At 38.5% G+C, this 20,279-nt stretch overlaps 1 protein-coding gene across 1 annotated transcript in view; it reads left to right on the forward strand.

Moving 5' to 3' along the window:
- FGF12 (fibroblast growth factor 12) overlaps positions 1-20,279 on the forward strand; it is a 490,477-nt gene that overhangs the window by 872 nt on the left and 469,326 nt on the right. The gene's annotated exons all lie outside the window — the stretch shown is intronic.

The raw sequence follows: 20,279 nt of genomic DNA on the forward strand, positions 1-20,279 counted from the left end.
GGGGTTCCTCGGAGAGGGAGGTGGAGGCTGTGAGGACATCTCGGCCAAGTGTTCCTTACACTTGCAAGGGTGGGAACACATTGAGCACCCCAGCGGCTTCGGGTCTGGCTGCAGTCGTTCAGCTGCCATCCCTTCCTGTGACTGAGAGCCGCTTCCCTCGGAGGGCCCCGAAATGGAGACGGCATCCGAGCCGCTCGGTCCTCTCCCCGCCGCAACACCAGCGGGGATGGTGCTCTTGAGCAGCGTGCATTTGCACCGACCTCCAGAAAGGGGGTGGAGGGGAGAGCGTTCCAGAGCCCGCTCAGCACTTCCCCGGTATCGAGGTGAACACGGTTACAGACTCCTTGACTTCCTGCTCACAAATCGGCCTCGGAACAAAAAGCCAAAGACAAACAAAAGCCCCGTGGCTGGAGATGGGAAGACCTCTGCTCAGAGGCAGAGCGGTTCATGGCTCCTATTCGCTCCAGGGACGTCTCTTTGTGATGTTTGGTTTCTTGGGAACTCACCCCATCCATTCACCTCCCCCACTCACAACGCCCACGATTCGCAACAGACTGGCTTGGTAGGACTTGAGGGAGTAGAAGGTCGATCGAATTCAGGGGGAACCTGGAGAGATGATGGCAACTTCTCTAAAACTATATGCATTACCCAGACCTCAAAACGCTAGATGTAAAGCCAGCTTTATTGTTATGCCAACCGTGTCAATCAGGATGGAGCTTTTGGAGACTGGCAGTAGGGAGAGCTGCTTCTGTGCAGACTGAGAAAACTGGCTATTTGGGCATGCAAGGGAGGCTGCAGGTCTCATTAATCCGTAATCAATAGATTTAGATGCTTTGGAGTCCAGGTAAGTGATTTCAGCTGGGAAAAAACCCAGCCCCACACAGAGCTTGGCCAGATGTGATTTAGCTAAAAACCTGGCATTTTCAGCAATTGATTTGGGGGGGGGGAATAGGTAGCTATACTGATGGGCATGTGTCTCTGGCAATGGTGTGCGTTTTAGGGTGGGTTCATAGACATGGACACAGAGATCTCTCGTCATATTGTCTCATTCATCTGAAACTAGGAAGCACTGTCTTAGAAAAAGCCTTCCTTGTGAGGTTTCTGACAGATGTCTTGGATCAAAGGGTAATGGCTCCAGAGGGAGCTTACCTTTATTAAAATGCCATCACTAGACATTTATAGTTTGGGGTGAGGGGGAGAGGATATCCAGTTATTTGGTCACTGTCCTACAGTATTGGCATGTTGAATCTGAATTTCCTTTCCCTCATTGTACAGCCAAGAGTGATCATAGAAAGAGGGCGTGCCTTGTAGCTGTTCATTTCCTCCGTCTGGCCACAAAATATGCTTCATGTCCATCAGTACTCCAGGTGGTTTCCATCAAAAAGCGGCAAGGCCAGAGTTGCTGTGTTCAGCTCTCAAGCCCAGAAGGGAAAGATCATTTCCAAGAGGTTGGGTTGTTTTGTTTTGTTTTTTGCCCTGCAGAACTTCATCAGGGAAACCAAACAAACTTTGAGAGCAGAAACACGGACATGAGATCAGGGCCATTGATCAAAAGGAAAAAAAAGAAACTTGACCAAATTCTTTGGTGCCTTTGCAGATAGATCTCTATGAATATGTCCAAAAGACAGAATGAGGGTTTTTATTAATTCTTGTATTCTCTAACATGGCAGACCCAACCAGAATAGTTCATCTGGAAAGTGATCAAGTATTTTCATTTGGTCTCCAACATTAAAGGAAGTCATTGTGTCTTACTTAAATATTTTATTTTTCATTACCAAAAATGTCAGCATATGGTAAAAAAAACCCATTGAGTTACCATCAGCCTATACTGTATCCCTTAATCCCATCTATTTTCCTCCCATGATTTTTTAAAGTCCTGTAACAGTAACTGGCCATGGCATAAATTCAAATGTAATATCAGAAAACATTGTAAAATATAAATATATAATTAAGAGTTTTGAGTTTTGCTTGAAATTCTGAAAAAAAGCTTTTAAAAACCATAACATTCTGGGGGGCAGCTAGGTGGCACAGTGGATAGAACACTGGCCCTGGAGTCAGGAGGACTTGAGTTCAAATTTGACCTCAGACACTTAATAATTACCTAGCTATGTGGCCTTGGGCAAGCCACTTAACCCCGTTGCCTTGCAACAAACAAACAAACAAAACATAACATTATATTGGACTGATTCAAACAGATGCAAAGCTTTAATTTAGGAACATAAGATTCTTTATTAAAAAATTAGACAAGGAGGTTATGTGATATATGTAAAAAGTGACTGAATTTGGTATCACAAGGACCCAATTCAAATCCAAGATATGTTGTTTACTACTTTGTGACCTTGGGCAAGTCACTTCCCCCTCTTGGCTTCAGTTTTCTCTTCTGTAACGAGAGGGAATTGGGTTAGATTACTTCTAAGGTTTTTTTCAGGCATATATCTATGTTCTTTTGTACTCATGATCCATTTTATCATAGTCTCCATTTCTCAGACTTGTCATTTTCCTAATCAGAAGAGAAAGAAAGCAGTTTCTAATACTTTTTATAGCACTTAGTTGAGCTCTCTAATTTTAACTCCAAGGATTTTGACTCCAATGATTCCAAAGAACCTTAATTCAGAAATAAGTTCAATTAATTTTTACTTTATTATTTTACAAGTTGCATCATTTTCTGCCATTCTTTAGGGAGGATGAGGGGAAAAATAATTTTATCTGATGACTGGTGCATCAGATTGTACTTTCTACGTATTACAAAAATGATCCGTTCCTCAAAGTTAGGAAAACATTTATAACACATGGTCAGTCTCTAAGAAACTGAGGTCCTTATTTCAGATATAGAGGTCATGGAAAAGCATTTTTTCCCCTGCTCTAGGTTCTCTGACTTCTAAGTGACTCTTCATTGGTACTTATGGACATTGCTATTGTCATTGTTATAGGTAGACCATTTCAATGATGGGAATTTGCAAATATCTAGCAATACCCGAGATGGAGGTAGGAAAACCCTTTATAACATTATAGGTTCAGTTGTTGATAAAAAGCTGAAGGGAAAAGTAATAAGATATTTAGGTATCTAGTTGCATCTCAAATGACCGGGTCAGCCAAATTACTGACTCTCTAATGGGGCCAAATCTGTTTAAGCTTAATCTCTTTCTATTGAGTTTTTCTCAAGAAGATTCATTTTAACTCCTTTCTGTAGGAGACTGCTCACTCATTATTCATTGATGTTTTCTGTCTTCTAGGTTATTTATTTTTAAAATGAGGTTCAGTCTCTTCTGAGAGAAAGGATCATATCTCCCATTGAGTTGCTTATGAAATATTTATGTAAATAAAAGAATGTGAATTGGGAAGGAGTGGAAAGGGAGATTGTAGGTAGCTTGGTTAACTCCAATTTCAAACAAACAGAAGAATTTTACCAGAAAAGTACCTTGGTGCCACATTCCGGATGACTGATCTTTGGCAAATCCTGAGAGATCGCAATATAATTCATGAACTACTTTGACCCCCAACTCTGGTCACTGGGGACTTAGTTATCTTGCAGTATCTTTCAAAATATCTCTTTATATCTCTACCCTTTTCCTCTGGAGACTTCAGTATTTGATTGCAATCATTCCTTTAAAGGGGTCTTAGCTTATCTAGAAAGCCCACAGGGGAAGGAAATGTCTTCTATAGCACAGGTTTTACTTAACAACTCTCTTTGAGATCCCATCTACTTTTGGGAATTCCATCCTGTGATCTACCCAATCCCAATTCCTCACAATCTCAGGGAAGGAGTATGTTTGACTTATATATATGGCTTTTGTCCTTTAAGGTTGCACAAGTGATGTTGCCACATGAACTGGCCTTTTACAATGGCCTCTTAGTTGCTCTCCTTGACTCATCTTTACTTCAATTTTTCCTCTATCTAGTTTGCAAACTCATTTTCTTTAAGCACAGACTGCAAGTCAGTGAAATCTCATGGCCACCTACTGTAGCTGGGTTAATTTTGCAAACCATATTTATTTTCTCATTATAGATTACTCTCCCACTAGGAGCTCTCCAGCCAAAATGACATTCTCTCTGTTTCTTACCCAGCACTTAATTTCCCATCTTTTGTAGCTTTTCACTGGCCATGCCCATACCCAGAGGGAAATCTCTCCTCATGTTGGTCTCGTCTTTACAATGTATTTTATACACAAACTTGTATTGAAGCTTTTCTCAGTCCCTGAAGCTGCGGATGCCTTCTCTACCTAAGACATATTTTCTTGTCTTCCTGACATGCAGGCTAACTTTTTAATCTCATCGTTGGAGTTCTTATCTTACCTAGGAAAGAATACTGTGTGATATGGCTTACCCTACTCCTATTACCTCATTTTCCAGGGATGCCCAATATTCCACAATGAGGACATGGGTTCTACCCTCATTCATAATCCAGCTAGAGAGATTAGCCATATGGCCAAATAATAGAAATTCTTAATAGAATCTGATTAAAGATGTGAGTTCAAGACTATGAAAGGAGGGAGAGGCTCACTATACCTAAGGAAAGGGGCAGAGGGAACACTTCTTAGAGGATCTGCTGTTGAGCTGATATTGAAGGGAAGACAGGATTCTCATCCATGTTTTCTTAGCTTACATTATCTGATGTGTGACCTCTTTGGGATTGTCTTGTTCAATGATAAAGACCAGAAGTCTTTCTGGGTAGTATCTTGGGCATGAAAGGACAATCATTATTCTCTGGAACAGTTTTTTAATTATGTGGTGTTGTGTAGAGAAAACCAAATCATACAAAGGAACCACTGGTTACAGAGTCAGAAGACAGAAATTTTGATCATAATCTTGAAGTTCATGAGTCACTTTATCCCTCCGAGCCTCATTTTCCTCATCTGCTAAATGGAGATGATTACACTTAGAAAGCATTTTTCAAAGGTATTTAGTTTGGTACTACAGTGTATAGAGCATCAGACCTGAAATCAGGAATACTTGAGTTCAAACTAACTTAGATGTTAACTAGCTATGTAACCCTGGGCAAACTGCTTTATCTCTTTCTGTAAAAATGGGTATAGAACCTATCTCCCAGGCCAGTTAAAGGCATCAAATAAGATATCATACGTAAGTAAAGAATTTTGCAAACTCCAAAGTGTTATGGTAACTATTTTCTAGGAGAATCTCAGTTATTATGGTTGGTTGGTTCTTGTCCTCTTATTGAAGAAGACCAAAATGGCATCACTATGTTTGAGACAAATGACAGTGTGTCCAATTGTGACAGATCAGACCAATAGGAGCTCGGGATGCTCTACCACAGGTCGGGCACAAATAGACCATGTGAATACCTGTGAGAGGTACTCTACATGACTGACTCTGTAATGTATACTGATGCTCTAGGTCTTAACAGTAAGGAACTGTTAGCAATAAAAAACCACTCATTTTCTTAAAATTGAACATCAGAATTCTGTGTGAACAGGGGATAACATGGAATGAAAAGCAGAATGTGTAGACTCTAATATCATCTCTGTTATCAACAACCCATGAGTTTAGGGAAGACACGGTATCTCTAGACATCAGTTTCTTCAACTGTAAATAGAGGGAAATTAGATGACATCTATGATCTCTTCCAGATCAAATCTTTTGATCTGGTGATTTCTATAGACATCCTGTGATGGAATTGATTCATAGTGATAGAATATAAGTATTCTGAGGACAGGGATAATTTGGTTTTGTCTTTGTATAACTAGCTCTCATCATTGTCCCTGTTATGCAAGAGGCATTTAATATATGATTGTTGAGTAACAGTATTTATTATATTTATAATTGTGTAAAAAATAATATGTAAATATTGGCCAATGAAGAGATTGATCATTCTCACTTCTTGAAATTTGAAAATCATGAAGATCTTTTACTGTCTTGGATCACTGACCACCATCTTTTCTTTCATCCCTTTTCTCTGTTGCCTAGAGTTTTCAGTGGCTTGAAAGAACATTGTCCTTTTGAGAATATCCTCTGCCTTTGGTGTCCTTACAATGTAAGATGGGATCTCATGGAGCTCTGGGTTTACTCCAATGTCACTGAGCCCTTCCCTGGCAGCACAATGTTCCCTGATAACTGATGACCTCAAGATCTGCCTTCAGTAGAGGGACATCTTGGGGAAGGTCTGCCCACTCTCATCGATTTGTGCTTGTTCACGTAGGCTAAGATCAGTCATTCGGAGAGTGCAGGAAGGAAGTGCTGAGACTTTTTTTTGGCTCAGGGTCTTTAAATGTTGAATAATTCAGGCAGATGCAATATCTATCAAAACTAGAGCTTGGCTGGCCCTGGGACAGCCTTGACTGGGGATGGCAAAACCTAAACTTTACTTGGGGAAGAATGGGGATTAGATAGCTGATGAGCACTCATCTTGCAATAGACATTACCAGGAAATTCAGACATGGAGAGAGATCCAGAATGAGCCAATTGAACCCTCAAAGGACTAGGTATTTGGGATGAGATTGTAGAACCCAGGAAAACTTAGGGGCAAAGAGGCTGAATTCCAATCTCATGATCCCCACTGTGTTTCAGTTTTGCCTTGTTATTCCTAATAATTAGCACAGCTGTTGACATTGAGTAAGTGCCTAATCAATATTTATGTTGAAATTCAAGGACTCATTTTCTTGGAATAAGATAAAAGACTGGGGGCTTAGTCATAGGAAACACAAAGAAAACTGATCCAGGGATGGGATCAGAGTGGGACTCACAGTCAGGTAGATTTGATGCTGAGTTATTCAAGATGGTTCCTTCTATTTCTTTTTTTTATTTTAATTTTTAATTTACATTTTTATTTATTTACATATTATTAAAATAGTTTTGATGTGAGAGTAAATATATTCCCCTCTCCCTCCACAAAAATAAAAATCCTCTTCATAAATAAAGTGAAAGAAATACAAGGTACAGGAGGGAGCTGAATTTGAAGGTATATTGTAAAAATGGAATCAGTGGGTGAAAAGAAAATGTGCTGAGAAAAAGGGAAAGGAGAGGTAGGATAGACTAAGATATTTCATGTAAAAGAGTCAAGAAATAGCTTTTGCAATGGTATGGAAGGCAGGCAGAGGGAAGGGGAATGGGGCAACCTTCATTCTCATCAGAAATGGCTGAGAGAGGAAACAACATACATACTTAATAGGGTATAGAAATCTAGAAGGAAAAGGAAAGAAAGGGGATAGGAGAAAGGGGACAGGAAGAGGAGAGGGCAGATCATGGGAGAGGTTAGTCAGCTAAAACACATTTTTGTTTTACTTTTTACAAGGTGGTGAGATTGGGTGACCTATCTGGGACCACAATGACAGGTGGTTGCTGGGTCTCTAGGGTGGAAGGTGGACCTGGGGCCTCCTGGCCCAAGGGCTGTCTGCTAAGCTACTCGGCTGCCCCACAGCACACATTTGAAGGACAGAGTGAAAGGAGAGAGAAAATATAATAAATGGTGGTGGGGAGGATGGATGGAGGGAATTACAATCAGCAACTACAACTTTGGAAAAATATAACAGTTACTTCTCTGATGGACTTATGATAAAGAATTCGACCCACCCCAGAGACAGAGCTGATGGTGTCAGTTCCTTCTCTTTCTCTTGTCTTAGGTCAGTTAGATCCCAGATCTGAGACAAGGCAAAGCATGCAGGTGGGGATTAAATGGTTCCAGCTGTGGCTAAGCTATATTAAGGACTGAAGAGACACAGGGGAAGAGACTTGGGAGCTAGGCTGGTTATTACAATAGCAATTGTGGAACAAACAAATGGAGTTTGAGAAAAAGATGGTCTTTAGAAGTTGTGGCTAAAAAAAGAAGATGACAGAATCCATCATTGAAGCCATCCTGGTCCAGGGCCATGGACACCTGCAGTGCTTCCTGTCCATTCACTGAGAAGTCTCACATGGAACAGAATATGAGAACACAGATGCTAATGAGGTAGCTTGGTTAACTCCAATTTCAAACAAACAGAAGAATTTTACCAGAAAAGTACCTTGGTGGAAGAGGGAATACATGTGTCTTTCTCTCTCTCTTAGAGGATATGCTTATAGGTTTGAAGAAGTATTTGTATTTAATGGATCTAGGTTTGGAATTAGAGTCGCATGCATATTGCCCATGTGTCCTTGTACAAATCACTGAATTTGTTTGAACCTCAGTTTCCTCATCTGTAAGGTGAGGGCTGTCTTAAATGACCTTGAGTTTCCCTATCAGACATAAATCTATGACCTACATATAAAAGAAATTTGGTTAGCATTCATCATTTTAGTAAGTACCAGTTTTCTCTCAAAGAAAACAAGCTAAGGCTGGTCCACCCCAAAGGTGAGAATGGCTCTCTCAGACAGTCATCATAATGAGTCACAACTGAAGTGTACCTTTGTGAGTGGGGAAGGAACTAGTCCTAATATGCCCTTGCAGTAAGTACCTACTAACTTGCAACATTGTGCAGACTGAAAATCAGAAAGCCAGGGTTCTAGTTGTTTCTTTAGTGTCATGACCTTGATTCTCCTTTATGACCTTGCTCTCCTCTATTGGTAAATGATGTGCTTGGACAAAATAATCTTTACAGTCCTTTTCTCTGACAATAAAAGCCCTATGTTCTATGGACCTGTCTGGTTCTGGCAACTCATGTTCTAGAGTCAAGTTCCTTCCTAACTCTACCATTCTGTATTCCAACATACTTTACTATGAGATCTTTTCAATTTTAACATTCTATGTTCTATGTTTTAAAGTTTTCTCCAGTCTGACAGTCTATCAAACCAGATCAAACCATGAAGCTCTACCCTCCTGCCAACTTGCTTGATAATATCAAGGACATCAGAAGCTGATGTCATCAACCAAAGTTTCAGTCTTCAATCTGTTGACAAGTCTCCTTGTTTCCAACTTTTCTTCATCTATTTCTCCTTTCCATTCCCACAGTTATCACATTGGTGTAGGCTCCCATATACTCGTTCTTGACTTATTGCAAAAGAATTTCTGATTGATCTTCCAACCTCAAACCTCTCCTCATTCCAATCCATCCTCTACCAGTTAACCAAAGACATTTTCCTAAAGGGAAAGTCTGGCCATGATAGCCCAGTATACTTCAATAACTCCCTGTTATCTCCAATATCAACTAATTTCACAGATACAGCACTTTTCCACACACTATTTTCACTGACTGTCCTTCATACCTGGACTACTTTTTTTTTGCAAGGCAATGGGGTTCAGTGGCTTGCCCAAGGCCACACAGCTAGGTCATTATGAAGTGTCTGAGGTCAGATTTGGACTCAGGCCCTCCTGACTCCAGGGCCGGTGCTCTATCCACTGTGCCACCTAGCTTGCCCAGACTACTTTTCCTCCTCATCTCTACCACGAGCCTGCCTTGAAATTCTACAAGACTCAGATCAAACCCCACCCTCTGCACTTCTTTCCACTTCATTGCTGTTTCTGCCTTCTCTCGGAAGTTATTTTACATGTTGTATATTTTCTATGGCTATGATTAGAATTTGAGTTCCTTGAGAAAAGGGTCATTGTTTTTGCTTTTCGTTACCAAAAATTGCCACAATGCCTTAGATAGACTAAGTGCTTAGTAGATCCTTATTCACTGACTGCTTAGATCTCCTTTTCCCCTGCTAATCTATATATTAAGACTCTTTCTGACACCAACATTATTTGTTTTATCTTCCAAAGCCCCCTTCTGTTCAGAAATTCTGTATCTTATCAGTCCCCTGACAGACCTGATATCCTATATCTAAAATATAAAGTCCCTTTTGAGCTCTAAAATAACATGGATTATTTTTAAGGTCTCACTGAGCACTGATATTATAAGAGTTCTCAGGTACCTTTGAGTTTTGACATTCGATGACTATATTCTATGGTTCCTTCCAGCTCCATCATTTTGTATTGTGTTCCAGGACCATTGCCAGACTGACATTCCAAAGTTCCCTTTGATATCATCTATTCTGTTTAACATTCTAAGGTCCTATGTATGTATGCATGTATACTATATGTATATATATATGCATATAGACACACACATATATGTATAGAGACATATATTTGAACATTCCTCTTAGCCCAATTCTTTTATATTCTAACGTTCTGTGTTCTAAGACATGTCCCTGATCCAATATTCTCTTTCTACTTTTCATTTGTCTTTTAGGTTTCTTGTGGTTGACCAATAATCTATAATATGAATTATTCCAGTAATGAATGACCTCCACAGACTTTAAAATACTGCATAAAATCTATGCCCATGACCTTTCCTTTCCATAATGTTTGGTGGGTTGCAGTCAGACAAGAGATTTATCTTGGACCAGACCTATTTTGACAGAATAGGTTTGTTACTAACGTGTGTAATAGAATATTTGAATTGAAGTTTGCTTCACTAACTCCTGACCAAGAGTTAGTTATTGGGAGACTCAGACCCTCCCTATCTCTTAAAGTTGTTTTGAGAACTATCAGAGAGAATGTATACAAGGCACTTTGTAAATGGATAGGAGCTATGAAAACACCAATGATTTGTATTGCTGTCTATGTTAGTCTGGTTAGGCATAGATGCCAAGCTCTTTGTGTCTCAGGGTGTTCCCAGTCTGGGAAAGGCCTTAAATACCTCCAGTCTGGATTCCACTGAATGCTCTCTTTTATTTCTCTGGACAATGGGAATGATCACAGAAGAGCCCATTTTGGAATGTTTTGATCAAGAATTGTAATTTTGGAGGCTGTTTGTTACGATACTGGCCTTGGCAGCTTGGAATCTAGAGTGAAATCCAACTTCTGACATCTCCTAGATATGTAAACCTGGGCTCAGCTTAGTTCCTCTCCTCAAGACTCAGTTTCTCCTCCTGCTCTTTTTCTTCTTTTTTTTAGGGTGAATCATTCTGGGACTTTCTTATCCATGGAGATAAGAGTAAAGGGCTTTCCCAACCACAAAGCAGGAGAGAAATAGGAACTGCTGTCACTAGCATCTAAGTTTCAATAAACTATACACTCTTTAGGAAAGAGCCAAAGGGAGCAGATGAGAATGCTTCTTTGAATTTGTCACAATCATCTTCAAGAGCAGAATGAAACTTTGAAATGTTTTTATTTTCTTTTTCTTTTCTTTTTAACAGAAGTTAATTTTTTATCAGTGTAGGAAATTCGCAATGAGATCATCCCCTTCTCAAAAAAGGCCCCTTTCTATCTCTTGTGATCCTAGAGAAGTAGCTTGGGTCATCAAAATTTAAGTGACTTGTCAAGAGTGTGTGTCAGAGGACAGCTTTGAATCTAGGTCTTTCCAACTCCAAAGCAGGTTCTTTATCCACCAAAACATATTGTATATCTTTTCTTTCTTTGTTACAATAATAGAACTGAAGAATTTGTAAATAACATTCCAGGATGAGGTTGGAGGGGAAGAGCCAAACTTCATGGCAAGCTTCAAATCTGGGCCTCTTTGGTTGTGCTGGCCATCCCTTTTGGCAGGGAGTTGCTGAACATGGGGGAGGGACATCATTGGATTCGTGATAGACCTTCATCCAGGTCAGCATGATGGCTATTCTCCAAGGGCCTTGCCTGAATCAGAACCAGAACTTTTGTGATTTCATCCTGGTAACAGTGAAGAGGAAGACTCTATACTTCAGACACAGTTTGTGAGATGGGCTATCTAGAAAGTTCTCATCCATGCTAATGTCCTCATCATGGGATCCTTGTCGTTCTTTCTCCTCTTAGGACATGGCGGCATGTTTCTTAGGGTTAAATAATTAGTCACTTTTAAGATCTGGTCTCTTCTCTTTGTGCTTGTTCGTTTTCTTCCAGCTGTTCCAGTTACTTTTCTTAGGAAATGTGAACTCTTCACACACTGCCTAAACAAAGGCAGATAGACTCAAGTTTGTGGGATGAGATGGGACAGGTCCTTCAACCTCAGAGGGCACCTGTTGCCTCTTTGGGGAAAAAAAAGAAAAGCAAAACTTTCTTAAATGTAACAAGAATTTGAATTGGGTTTTGCTGAGGACGATCCCACATTTCAAGCCCTAAAAGTGGTGCGTTGTTTTTAGATAAAGAAATAATGGGAAGCTATCTTTTTTGTGATTAGATTCTTATTTCTCTCACTGCCAGCAGAGCTGACATTAGCTTCAAACGAAACTGTCTGCAGAGGCTAACTGCAGGCTGCAGAGAAAAACCAGAAGCTTCCCTAGTGCATTCTGAAAGCTAAGTAAACAGATTAAGGATTCCCTTACAAGTTAGAAAGCAAAATGGCCTATCCCTCATTTGCCAAGAGCATAATTGAAGCAACTCTCTGCCTTCTTTCCATGTTCTGCAACGAATAACTTGACCTAGGGTAATTATAATCCAAAAAAAAAGATATCACAACAAAGGCCATGAACTTTCAAATGAGTCCCTTGTCCTGGAATTTATTGGTCAATTCTAGGGAGTCCCAGCCTCTTTAGAGATATAGATGCCAGACATTAAGGCATTTCCTGGCAATGTGAAATACTGGGATATTTTTCTTTAAGCCCAAGCATGTAATAAAGTGTGAGTATTCAATGCAGATAAGGTAATTACACGTAAATTATTGCAGACTTTTGAGCCTTTTGTGAAGATCTGGAAAATTTCAAATAGGATTATTCAAACAATTATCTCTACATAGATGCCTTTCATTTCGATAATTCTTTTCCTTTTCCAGATTTGTCAAAACTGTATTTGCTCCCCATATTTCTCTCTTCAGAGTTTTATAGGGAAAAAATATGCAGAAGACATAAGACAAATTGTCACACATAACCCTAGAAATAATTTATTCTTTTAACATAAAACATCTTGTTTTCATTTAATTATATGTTATAAAAAGTTGTTAAACATTTGCTTTTTGTTTTTTAAAAAGTTTTGAGCTCCCTATTCTATCCCTCCCTCACTTTTCCCCTGAGATGTTAAGAAATCCTATGTGGATTATACATGTGCATTCATGTAAAATATTCCTAAAATAATTTGAAAGGAGTTAAACTAATATATTTTCTGTGGACTCTTTATAAAGCCCATTGTCACATGAAAAGCATGGAATATCAAAATGCAATGAGATTCTGGCTCAGTTTCCTGGATTGTTATAAATACAGAATTTTACAGAGTTCAGTGAAAAGCATGGAATAGCAAAATACAAAGGGACTTCAGATCAGTTTCCCTAACTGTACATATGTATGTATATATATATATATATATATATATATATATATTATAGAATTTTACTATATGTAGTTCAATGGGTTTATCTATCAGCAAATAGTACCTGAAGGTCTCCTTAGGGAAGAAATCTTAGTGCCATGGGAAAGAATTCTAAATTTGAAGTGAGAAGGCCTGAGTTCAAATTTTACTTCTCTGATTTATGCTATCTTGATTCACTAAAATTATCTGGGATTCAGTTTTCTTGTTTGAAGTTAGACAAATATATATTTTGAATCTAGTAGCTTTTCATGATAAGAATTGGGACTGAAATGCAAGTCTCATAATTCCCAATTCATTCCAGAGACATCATGAGTGTTCAGCAGGAAGAGCTTTTAATGAATTCTTTTCTTTTGTTTTAAAATTACTTTTCTAATGTTTTAAAACTTATCCTCCTTTTTCATCCTATAGAAACAGAATGCCACATTGTCTGTCTTCCTCTCAATGATTTTCTTTGAGCTTGTATCAAGTGAGATAGTCACTATATCTTTGTCACTGATGTATTTGAAAGAGTATTGACCTCAGCATCAGAAGAAGCATGGGATCTAATTATATACCTGATATGAAGTTTGTAGAACTGAGCAAGTTAAATGACTTCCCTGGGCCTTAGGTTCCTTGTTTGTAAACTGAAAGGGGTAGGCTGCATAACCCCTATGCTTTAGGTCCTGTAAAAGTCTGCAGGGAAAACTTGATAGGTGTTTTTTTTTTAATAAGGCTATAGTGTTAAGTGATTTGCCCAAGGTCACACAACTAGGTAATTATTAAGTGTCTGAGGCTGATTTGAATTCAGGTCCTCCTGACATCAGGAGGCTCCAATTAACTGTCCCATAAGTGTTTTTAAATTGGTTTTGAATTGGAGGTCTCCAGAGTTATGCCAGAGGTCTGGGAGTTCCTCCCTGGTCAAGGCCTGGGTCAAAAGCTCAGGGAGAAGAGGATTTGGAATTGTTCTCTGTTCTGTTCTTAGAAAGGAACTCAGTAGCGTCTTTCTGTATCGTCACTGACTCAGAGACTGACTTGATGCATCCATGTCTAATCTGGCACTCTCATCTCCTGCCTCGATCACAGGGTCTTGCATGAAGCCCTTACCCTCTCTGACCAGTGCAGGGTGGGTGTGATCAGAGTCTTGAACATGTTTCCTAAACATCCCTTTCACAGGTCCAACATTTCTTTTCTTGACAATTTAACTTAGTATTATTGTGCTCCAGTCAGTCACATTTGAAGTTAATTTGGTGAGGGTACAAGCTAAGGGAAGCACACACACATGCGCACACACACACACACACAAGAGAAAAGGAAAGAGAGAGATGCAGAGCAATCCAAGATGCTGAGTGCTTTATTGACATAATCAGCAATAGAGAGGTTTTTCTTCTTCAGCTCCTTGACCATTAGTAATACATTATTTAAAAGAATAGTTTTGATTTGTCCATAGATATAGAAGTGAAAGAACAATCCTTCCTTCTTTTTTTAATTTAAAAAGATTGTCTCTAATTCTATATTCTTATCTATAAATCTTAGTGTGAAAGCACCCCCAACCCCTTCATTTCTGTTGGTTTTGTTGCTGCTCTCAGAGCAATGACTCTATTTGATGACAAATTAATCAGAAATCATTTTTCAGGCAAACAAATAGAGAAGGCCTCAGAGAGAGCCTGAGTATGGAGATTCATGAATGAAGCCTCTTGGTAATATTCCATCCCAGAGAGAGGAGTCTAACCCTAGGTACTGGGCTCAATGACCAATCACCAATGCTGTGCTATATTACACAAGGTGAGACAAATATGTTGAAACACATTCCAAATTTTTACTTGCTGAAAAATTTCAAAATGAATGATGCAGTTGTCTTTTAAAACAAGACACATAATACTAGATTGCAGAATCCAATAACATTAAGTCCCATAAGTTGATGGCTTTGCCCTCTCACATTCTTCACTGACATTTCTGGTAAGTTATGAACCTCCATTCAGGCCCATCTGCAAATGAACTGGGATAAAGAGATTCAAGTCATGTATTTGGAACTTTTTAGAGTAACAGGTCATTGAGTCACTGAATTTCTTAAAGGTAATTTATTTCCTTCAAGAGATGATTTACTGCTGGGTGACATTGAAATACTCTGTTCACTACTGCCAAGCTTCTTGAAGGAGAAGAGAGGAGAGGAGAATGCGCGTTGGTAAAAAGAGCTCACATTTGGATAATACCTTCCTAGACGTTATCTGGTTTGAGTCTCACACCATCCCAGTGAGGGAGATAATATAGCATTGTTACAGAGGTATTATAATCTTCATTTTATAAATGAGAAAAATGAGACTTAGATAAATGAAATCATTGAACATGAAACCCTTGATTTATTAAGGTATTCATTTTTAAATAGTGATTCACAGTGAATTAATCATTGGATTCATAATTCCAAAACTATTTTATGTATAACATTTTAGGAACACAGGAGTTGCATGAAACAAGGTAGATCTTTATAGGAAATAATTATATATTATATGGATATAATGTGAGATATTAATGCTATATAACATAAAATGCAAAATAGAAAGTACTGACTGTGGTCCCAGAGAGGCAGCTGGCGGAACAGTGGATGGAACACTGGGAAGCAAGAAGACCTGAGTTCAAATTCAACCTCAGACACAACTTCTTTTTGCCCTATGGGCAAAAAAAATGGGAAAAATGACAGAACCTATCCTAAAGGCTTAGTTTGAAAATGAAATGAAATCATATTGGTAAGAGACTTAGGACAGTGCCTGCTATATAAGCATGCAAATATTGTCTGTTCTCCTTCCCATAGAAACAGGGAATTCCCAAATTATCTTTTCTTTTGTGACTATTGGCAAGATTAGAATCACAAAATAATTAACTAGTCACCAAATATTTATTACATGCATCCTATTACCTCTTTTGTGCTTGGTAGTCGTTTCTATTCTGAAAGAGCTTACATTCTAACTGGGAGAGGATGTGTGCATGTAAGTATTTACAGAATAAATGCTGACCATGTTCCTACCAGAAATGGCAAGAACTTCTGCCTGGCTTGGCCCAGGCCTTCTGAAGAATGGCTGGAGGAGTAAAAAAATGGACAATTTTTATTCAGGATTCATGCAGGGAAGGTAAACACATTCCAAGTACATTCTTGCTGCCACTATATTCTTTTCAAATCTTTGCTGGCTCTTTCTGTTGTTTTTCTTACACCATTTGTTGTAGAAAAGAATGAGGACAGAATGGAAGAGATAAAGCACAAGGTTGCCTTGGAGCTAGGCCCAGTGAACTTAGTTACTGAAATGTTAAAAGGACTTTCTAAGGCTAGACTTTTTTTTTAAATAAATGTAGACAGTCTATTTTAAAATATTAAATTGTCATTCCCCAATACCACATGTTCTGTATTTTTTTTAAAAAAAACCTTTATTCTTTTATACAATTTAATATTATTTGTCCAATTCATTTTTTCTTCCTCTCATCCTCTCATTTAATTGCACAACAAAGAGAGAAGGAGAAAGGGAGAGGGAGAAGGGAGAGGGAGGAGGGGAGCAAGACAGAGAGAGAGACAGACAGAGAGTACCTTTATAATGAACATGCATAAGTCAATTCCCTCCTTGGCTGCTACAGTTTTAAATCCCTATCTTCTATGTCAGGATGGATAGCATAGCTCGTCTTCAATTTTCTGAAGTTACAGTTTGCAATTCTATCAGTCTTACAGAACTGTCCTTTGTACTAAGAAAAGGATAGTTAAGTAAAACCAATCAAGGTCTTTACTATGTCTGACAATCTATGCCTCATCCAACACCTATGATCCACCACATCTCTGTTTAGAGGAGCAAGGCTGATCATTGTCAGTCCGATGCAATCTCACTTGGCTGCTGCAATGATCATCAACAATCCTAGCTCCTCAGTGTTGTTTTTCTTACTTTTTTCCATGGTCTCTGTGGGAAGAATTCTTTCCTTTCTGCTTCCTTCTCTCCATAGCAGATCCTTTTAGTCTTCACAAATTTCCCTGAATTCTTCATCTTCATCAAGATTAGGTTGTCATGGGAATGTTCTCAATGCTAAGGAGAGCCATATCATGGCAAGCCAGGGTCTTGACCTTTTTGCCTCACCCCAGTTTAAGATCCAACAAAAGAAATAGAACTTTAGTCCAATTCCCAATCCAAGTCTCTTCTCACTATTTTTATTTGTTCATGTTGACTTCCTGAGAGGATTGAATCTCTTGGAGGGCAGGGGCCATTTGTTTTTCTTTATATTGGCACCTTCTAAAGGCTTAGTAATTGTTTGATTCATCATTCACTTCAGTGATATCAGAAATGGGAGATTTACAAATGGCATTCTGATGAGAAATGCTTATTTATCTGTGTAGCCTTGGGGATCCCCAAAACTTATCATTGGTATCATACTCATGGATTATGGATGCAAAGAACCCTGTAGACTTCCGAGTATACTATTCTCACAGATGTTGCTGAATAGGTCATCTATCTCCCTTCTGTGTTTGTTCCTCTAGGATTGTCTTATTCCAATCTTGGCTGTATCTATGATTAACTATAGCAAATATTTTAAGTATCATATACTTAATTGTTACAATTATCATTGTTAGGGAATGTCACAATAATTATAGACCCTAGAGTCATTTAGTACAGTCCATCTCATTTTTTTTTGTTTTTTTCAAGATAATGGGGTTAAGTGATGTGCCAAAGGTCACCCAGCTCAGTAATTATTAAGAGTCTGATGCTGGATTTGAACTCAAGTCCTTCTGACATAGGTAGTAATGAATTTCAGCTCAGGCTTTTAAAGCATATTTTATGTCTCATTTGTCTTCTAAGCTTACTAAATGTATTTCCTGATAATTATACCTATTATATGACATAATCAAATAGTCACCCTGTTTATTAATATAATCAAGCGCATTTACAAACTTTGTGGCTAGCTTTAAAATTTATTGAGAATCCTGTGAGTCAACAGATTGATATTTCAGTCTGGGGTGGGGTGAGGAGGTGGGAAGAAAACTATTACAATCTCAATCTAGAATGAGGGGCTCAGCTATAGGAATCAAGGAGGTGGTTATCCTTCTGCCTTTGACTCCAAACGCAAACAAATATTGACCAAAGTTCTAGAGACCACATTTAAGGAAAAGCATTGGAAAGCAGGGGAATGGGAAGAAGCTTACATGGGAATTGTTCCTTATTATTCAAAGGGTTATCATATGAAAGAACTATAGGACTTCTTCCATGTGATCCCAGAAGGCAGAACTAGGAATCACAAGTGGAATATGCCTAGATAAAAATTTTGATTTGCTATAAGGAAAACTTTCTTACTAATCAGTACTAATGGACTGGACTACTTGGATGAGTAATGGAGTCCTTCTTACTGGAAGTCTTTAAACAAAGTTCTGACCACTTGTCAGAAATGATGTGAAAGAGATTATTTCTCCAGGCTGGGTGGGAGCACCCGACCATTTAGATTCCTGACAATGCTGAATCTATGATTCTGTGACTCTACTACCTTCAGCTAAGGCATGGTACCTTTCAGTGAAACAAGGCAACACATGAGCAATTTTAAGAACTTTTTGAAAAGTTTGATGACTTGTTCATCTTCTACCTAAGGAATCTCCCAATCTCAGGTAATGGTCTTCTATCAGTTTGATTTTGGAGGAGTTTATTGATCTTCATAAAAATAATTCTAAAATGTTGATTTGTGATTTCAGAACTGAGAAGGACCTTAGAGGTCAACTGTTCAATCCATGATACTCTTCAGGAAAGGTCCCTCGGGCTAATAAACTAGGTGTCATCCTCAGTTCCCCCACCCCGTATCCAAGTGATTGCCCAGGCCTATAGATTTCACTTTCATAACATCTTTCAAATATGTCCTCTTCTCTCCTCTGACATGGTCACCACCCTAGTACAGACCCTAATCATCTCATACCTATATCACAGCAATAGCTGCTGATGGGTTTGTCTGCCCCAGGTCTCTCTTCACTCCAATCCATTCTCCATTCAGTCACCAGAGTAATTTTCCTAAAGGGTAGTTCCAACTATGTCACCCGTCAAGTGCATAGCTTCTATGACATCCAATGCTTCTAGGCTCAAATAGAAAACAATCTGTCTTTCATTTGCCCTTTATAACCCTTCCTCCCACATATACACCTTTTTACTTTTCTTACACCTCCTTCCCTGTTAACTGCCTTTCAATCACATTGACCACCTGGTTGTTGCATGGACAAGAACCTCTATCTCTCACCTCTATGCCTGTTCCCCGATTTCTCCTCATCGGCACCCACTGGATTCCCTGGCTTCCATTCCATGTTTTCTAAAAAGTCTTTCCCAAGTCCTCTAAATGCTAGTCCCAGTCTTTTCTTTTATTTCCTATTTATCCTGCCTAGAGTCTGTTTATACACATATTTATTTGCTTATCTTCTCTCCCAATTAGAGCTCTTTGAGGGTAGAGAGTGCCTTTGACTTCTTTGTATCCTGATTGCTTAGCACAGTGACTCATACATAGTAGTAGCCCAATAAATGTTATCTCAGGATTGTTTTAATCTACATTTCTAATCAATAATGATTTAGAGAATTTTCAGATGACTATAAATTGTTTCAGTATCTTCATTTGAAAGCTGCTTTTTCATATCCTTTATCAGCTGGGAAAGACTTGTATTCTTATAGATTTAACAAAGCTCTTTAGATATTTCATATATAGATAGATAGATAGATAGATAGATAGATATATAGCCTTTATCTGAGAAATTGTCTAAAAATTATTTCCCTGATTTTCTAGTTTCCTTCTGATCTTGGCTGCATTTGTTTTATTTATACAAAAAACCACATGAATTTAATGTAATCAAAATTATCCATTTTATACTTCACACAGTTTTATATCCCTTGTTTATTCATAAAATTTCCATAAACATACATATTATCTTTCTTTTAAAGTGCTACCACATTGGAGGAGATACTGGTTTTATTTCATAAATTCAAAATAAAATAAATCAAATTTAAAACAAAAAGATAAAAATAATGTTTATTGATTTGGTGACACTGAGCATGGGGACAGAGAAGTAAAGTGTCTTGACCAATTCACACACCTTGATTCCAGGGGAGTGGGAACTGGAACCCATGTTTGCCCTGACTCTTTGAACAATTTTCTTTCTTCTGTGTCCCCATTGTACTATAGA

This window comes from Macrotis lagotis, chromosome 6 (assembly GCF_037893015.1).
Source record: "Macrotis lagotis isolate mMagLag1 chromosome 6, bilby.v1.9.chrom.fasta, whole genome shotgun sequence".
Lineage (NCBI taxonomy): Eukaryota > Metazoa > Chordata > Mammalia > Peramelemorphia > Peramelidae > Macrotis > Macrotis lagotis.